This window comes from Monodon monoceros, unplaced genomic scaffold, assembly GCF_005190385.1.
Source record: "Monodon monoceros isolate NGI ecotype Baffin Bay Population unplaced genomic scaffold, NGI_Narwhal_1 Super_Scaffold_13, whole genome shotgun sequence".
Taxonomy (NCBI): Eukaryota; Metazoa; Chordata; class Mammalia; order Artiodactyla; family Monodontidae; genus Monodon; species Monodon monoceros.
The window spans coordinates 78,419,810-78,426,146 of NW_021703769.1; the positions used below are offsets into that span (position 1 = coordinate 78,419,810).

The 6,337-nt window shown below is 49.2% G+C and overlaps 1 non-coding gene across 1 annotated transcript; it reads right to left on the minus strand.

Annotated features, from left to right (window-relative positions):
* Positions 1-1,430: 1,430 nt before the first annotated feature.
* Positions 1,431-1,537, minus strand: LOC114895114. Its single transcript, XR_003793422.1, has one exon. It is a non-coding gene; the product is annotated as a U6 spliceosomal RNA (small nuclear RNA).
* Positions 1,538-6,337: the final 4,800 nt, after the last annotated feature.

A 6,337-nucleotide genomic window follows, 5' to 3' on the forward strand; every position in this document is an offset into this window, starting at 1 on the left:
GACTTTTTAATTTTAGACACTGCAATAGGTGCTTCAATTTGCATTTCGCTAATGACTAATGATGTTGAGCATCCTTTCATGTGCTTATTTGCCATCCATACATCTTGGATGAAGTGTCATTAAATGTTTGGTAGAATTCAGGAGTGAAACCATCTGGGTCTGGAGTCTTCTTTGTGGGGAGGTTTTAAACCACATTTTCAAACTCTTTAATAGACATTAGGACTACTGGTCTCTGTTATCTAATTTTTCTCGAATGAGCTTTGGTAGTTTGCATCTTTCAAGGAATTTGTCCATTTCATTTAAGCTGTCGAATTTATTGGTATAAAACTGTTCATAATATTCCTTTATTATCCTTTAATTATCTGTAGAGCCTATAATAATGTCACCTCCCTCATTCCTGATGATGTTAATCTACTGTCTTTTTTTTTTTTTTTTGCGGTACGCGGGCCTCTCACTGGTGTGGCCTCTCCCGTCGCGGAGCACAGGCTCCGGACGCGGAGGCTCAGCGGCCATGGCTCACGGGCCCAGCCGCTCCGCGGCACGTGGGATCTTCCCGGACCGGGGCACGAACCCGCGTCCCCTGCATCGGCAGGCGGACTCTCAACCACGGCGCCACCAGGGAAGCCCTAACCTACTGTCTTTTTGCTTGCATTATTTCCAGTGAGAAAACTGTTGTCATCCTAACACGTAGTGTGTCTTTTTTCTCTGACTGCTTTTAAGATTTTCTCTTTATCACTGACTTTAAGCAATTTGAGTATGATATGTCTTGATATAATTTTCTTCATGTTTCTCGCACTTAGGATTTGTTGAGTTTCTTGGATCTGTAGGTTTCCAGTGTGCATCACTTTTTGAAAAATTTTAGCCATTATTTCTTCATTTTGGGGGGTCCTCTTATCTCTTTCCTCTTCCCTCCTTTGGGGACTCCAATTACATGCATCAATATATTTAGCTGCTTGAAGTTGTCCCACATTTCACTGATGCTCTGGTCATTTTAAAACAGCTTATCTTACTTAATTTTATTTATTTTTATTGTGAATACATATTTCTCATAAAAGTTGCCACTTTAAGCCATTTAAAAAATTGTATATGATACCATTCTTTATAGATTGGAAAAAGTAACCCTTTTTGTGAGTACATGATGAAAATTAATAAACTGTTCTCCTTATTAGGGCAAAATGAAAGCAATACATTGTTGCTATTGTGAGGTTAAAACATTTCAACTTTTTAAACAGTGGAGCAGCATCCCCTTCTAGATATAAGATCAATGTCTGATTATTGCTTTCTCTTTTTTTGATGTTAGCAGTTGCTGAAGCTTAATGCCTAGGTTCATTTATCTACTGGGAGTTGCAAAATAATATTCAAGTTATATCCCTTTTTCTTATTTATTAGCTGGAATAGATTTATAAAGAGATGCTTCCTCTCACCCACTAAAAAATACGGAACGCTTCACAAATTTGCATGTCATCCTTGCGCAGGGGCCACGCTACTCTTCTCTATATCGTTATAATTTTAGTGTATGTGCTGCCGAAGCGAGCACCATTTTAGCCTTTTTTAAATGTACAATTCAGTGGCATTAATTACATTCACAATGTTGTGTAACCATCACCATAGCTATTTCCAGAACTTTTTCAACACCCCACACAGAAATTCTGTACCCATTAAGCAGTAACTCTCTGCTTCCCTTTCCCCCAGACCCTGGTAACCTCTCATCTACTTTCTGTCTCTACGGATTGGATGGTGTTCTTTAAAGCTCCTGAGCACCAAATATTAGTCTCAATTAGCTTCCAAAACATTTGTCCAACTTAAAAAGCTCCAAGTTGAAAATTATAATACATAAACTACATGGGCATAAAACCTTTAATTTGGGGACTTCCCTGGTGGTTCAGTGGGTAAGACTCCGTGCTCCCAAGGCAGGGGGCCTGGGGTTCGATCGCTGGTTGGAGAACTAGATCCCACATGCATGCCACAACTAAGAAGTCTGCATGTCACAACTAAAAGATCCCGCATGCCGCAACTAAAGAAAAAAAAAAAGATCCCACATGCCATAACAAAGATCCTGCATGCCACAACTAAGACCCGGCACAACCAAAATAAATAAATACATTTAAAAATAAAACCTTTACTTTTTTCCCCCTTTAATTAGCTTTCTCCATTCAGTCCCAAACAGGGAGAACAAGGTCAGTGCGAGGTCACACACAAGCCTCCTCTCCCTTCTAAGACCGGCTCCTTGTCCAATTTGTTTTGTAAGATCAAGATTCTTGAGATCATGTTAAAGTAGGAACCAGGAGGTTAATTTATGCTACAAGCCAACTGTTAGATCAGGGACCAGCTGAGGGCTTTTTTGATTCCTCATCGCACCGTTTTTTTCTCTGCTATTTCTGAACATTCTATTTCAAATACAGGCAATATATCTTCATTCTTTAGAGCAGGGTTGTTAACCTGTGGTCCTGGGATGGTCTGTGGATAAACCATTCAGTAAGTCCATTTACTTCAAGGGGAATAAAATGACATCTTTATTTTAATTAACCTCTAACTAAAAACTACGTTTCCTTCATTTAAGGAGAAACCACAGCAGTAGTAACAGCACCTGTCACTTGAGAAGCACTCATAGAAATCCGTGATATTTTCATCGTACATCTTGGTTGTTGCAGAAACTTTGAAGCATCATTTACACTAATCCTACTTTGAAATTACCTTAATCCATAGAGATGCTACTAGAACTTGCTATTTAAAGTGTTAATAAACAAACACATATATTATCACATCACAAGTTAAAAAATATGTATTTTGATTATGTTTAGTATTTTGACTGAATTTCAGGATAATTGGTTTTCTCTGCAAGCCTACTTCATGAGTTTTAAAAAATGTTTCAAAACTGTGCGGGGGTCTCTATGCTTCACCAGACTGCCAAGGGGTCTGAGGCACAAAAGAGGTTAAGAACCCCTGGCCTTTTGAGGGGGTCACTGTAGAAAACTTCCTACTTGTAGGATGGCAGTTTGGGCCAGATGCATCTTTTTTTTTTTTTTTTTTGCGGTACGCGGGCCACTCACTGTTGTGGCCTCTCCCATTGCGGAGCACAGGCTCCGGACGCGCAGGCCCAGCGGCCATGGCTCACGGGCCCAGCCGCTCCACGGCATGTGGGATCTTCCCGGACAGGGGCATGAAACCGTGTCCCCTGCATCGGCAGGCGGACTCTCAGCCACTGCGCCACCAGGGAAGCCCCAGATGCATCTTCTTAAAGGATTTTGGGGGAGTGATTGAGATTCAGTACTCAACATTTACATTAGTGTACGACTTTGCTGTCTCTTAACACGAGGCATATAAGAACACTTCTTGGTGCCAGGAATTTTACTACTTCTACCCCAAAAGGGCTCACACTTGGCTGAGTTAGAAGCGCCCGCCAGAAAAAAATGATTTGCATCATCACTGGTACACCAGTTCCATGTCTGAAGTAAACTGACACCTTCAGGGCCATAAAATACCCAGCTTTCCATTTTGATGGGGCAGGCACAAGTGTGGACCCTCGTCCTCCCCCAGCATACATACCTCAATTCTATGGCAGTGACCTCCTTGGAGCAAGGTCAGCCTTATGTCTGGAGGCAGAACACAGCATTTGCCACTTCTTGGTCTGGCTGGTGGGTGGCTGCAGAAGGGAAAACCCACCCCATGTGGTGAGGCCTGGGCGCCCTCCCAGGGAGACCCTGCACCCTTGGTTTACCCTGGAACCCTGTTTCCAGGTCACCCTTGGTCAAGTGCAAGGGCCCAGATCTAGCCTCAGTGTGGATCTGCCTCTGGGTCGAGGGCCCCCTCCCAGAAGAGTGCATTGATGGTAGTGGCTTGCCTCTCCACGGCTCTGAGTGCTTTATCTTGGAGATTTCGGGGTAGCCGAAAGCATCCTTCTGTGGCTTATGTAGGGGGACATCTAACCCCACCTCTTACCGGAAGGAGAGCTGGGAGATGGACAGAAAAGGTTTCGATGGTGTAGTCCCGGGCTGGAGAGAGACCGACAGTCCTTTGGAGCTTCTTGGTGAAGACAGCAGACGTCTCTTCCTTCTCCTTAGGCATGGGGTTGGAGCTCATGTTCTCCACAGACCCCTTCAGGTGGAGCAATCCAAGTGGGTCCAGTAAGGGCTGTGCTGTCCTCCAAAGCCTCAAGCCAGAGATTCCCTCGCACCTCCCCCATCCTCCCCCTTCCCCGCTTCCATCAGTCTATGGATGATCTTTCCTCCATCACTGATCTCCTCCTCACTCTCTTCTATCCTGGTCCAGCTCATCACCCCTCACCCCTCACTGCAGACTCCCTGGCCTCATTTTTGCCCCTTCCAATCCATCCTCTCCTCATCCTTGGGTCCCAGGGTGATCTGTCTCAAATAGAAAACTGACCATCTCAGCCCCCATTTCAAACTGGCTCTGGTCCCCAAAAACCCTCCATTTCTGGCCTGGCACTCAAGGCCCTCTCAACCCGGCTGGTCTCATCTCCCACTCCCTGCCCCGGCCTCTGAAGGCTGCCATGTCCTCCCAGTCACCAGGGCACGTCCTCTGTGTGGTCCCAGCGCACGGCTCATCTCTCTGGCCACCCACCCACCTACCCCACGGGCCTGGCCATGCACCAAGCAGGCATCTGAAATGCTTGCTGAGGAGCAGAATCTTGAGAATGTCGCCACCATCTGTGCAATTGCTATGGCTTCCCCAGAGTCCCACCAGGTCTGGGCTTTCTGGAAGCACCACTTTGAGTGACAGGCCTGAGGGTCTCACCCTGGGGGCCACACTGTGGAGACAGTGCCTCTTTTCCCTTGACCCCTTGCGGCCGGGCCTCCGTGCCACAGCCCTTGGAGAGCCCTCGGAGACGGCCATCATCTCTTCCACCATTCTCCCCTGAATCCACTTTACCCTGGAAACACCTTAGGAACAGTGCCTGACTGCCATCCTCAGAGTGGGCACAGCCCCTTTCCCACTTTCTCACGCTCTGGGTCCCTGGTTCAGCCTTCAGTGCCTTTTGCTTTTACTCCTGGGCCGATTCCTGCCTTGAGCTCTCAGCAGGTAAAGTGGCCTCCAAGGTGGCCGATGTCAGGAGGGAGAAGCAGGAGGGCTGAAGAACGGCAGACCCCGTGTTCGAGTCTCAACTCCACCCCTGAGGCCACTGAACCCTTCCACCGAGGGAGCAAGGATGAAGCCTCAGGCTTGGGGGTGATGTCTGGGGCTCGGCCGTCTTGCCACTGGGGAGACTCCCGCTGCCGGAGAGGCAGAAGGCAGCCAAGCAGAGCTCTCACCAGCCCGCTGTCCTCTGCCCAGCCCGAGCCTCACCCCCACAACCCCCGAGGGGGATGGGGGCTTGCACTTGGCCTGGCATAGACCCCAAACCACCACGGCACACGGGCAACAGCACGGAGCAGCTCCAGCCGCAAGGATGGAGATACCGGAAGCTGAGGTACGGGCTGTTCTGAGCACCAGTCTTGTACTCCCTCACCGTGATGGCAACCGGAGTACTGCTCGGTCACTTCCTGGTCATTTGGTGAGTCGGGACTGGGTAACTCAAGCAGAAAAGCTCTGGGAGCCCCCCAGGGGCGCTGGCGCTCCTCATACAGGGAAGGGCTTGCAGGTGCTGCAGTAGCGGTCCCAGGAGGATTAACTGTCTGGGGCTCTGAAATGCACATCATGGATGCAAGCCCTACAAGGGCGCTCCTGGGCAGAGGGACCGTGGGTCCATGGCCCCAGGCGGCGAGACAGAGTTTGGACTTGGGGAGGGGAGGGCGCTTTGGTGCAGCAGGCACAAGATCCTTCTCAGATTGCCTGAGGGCTGGGGTGCTGGGACCTCGAGCAGGCTGTCTCCAGGCAGGAGCCACAGCTGGACCTCCACCTGCAGGGAGGCAAGGGGTTGGGGTGGAGGGTGGGAGGACCCTCTAGGCCACTTGCAAGTTTGAATCTAGGTCAAAGGTGAGAAGCCCAGCCTTTTCCACTGCCCAATCCCCAAGTGGGCTCATGTGGGAAAATCCTGTCCACACTGCCAGGACCTCAATGACGAGCCCAAGGACACAGTTATTCTCTCCTCACCAGAGTGCAGCTCCTCACGCTTGCATTCAAGGCCCCCATACCTGGCCTCGCTCCCATCCTTAACTGTGTCCCAGGATGAGCCCTCCTTTCTCAGCTTTCCTCTACCCTCCCCCACCCCTCATTCTTGCCCCCAAAGCCTCTGCTCAGTTATCCCTCCCCCCCCTCCCTCTCTCACAGCTCCGCCAAAGCCCCCTCCCCAATCCCTGTGGGCCTCTTGGGCCCAGCGCTTTAGCTCTGCACCTCCTTCAGGACTGCCGGTTGTCTCCCGGTTTCACTCGTCCAACGG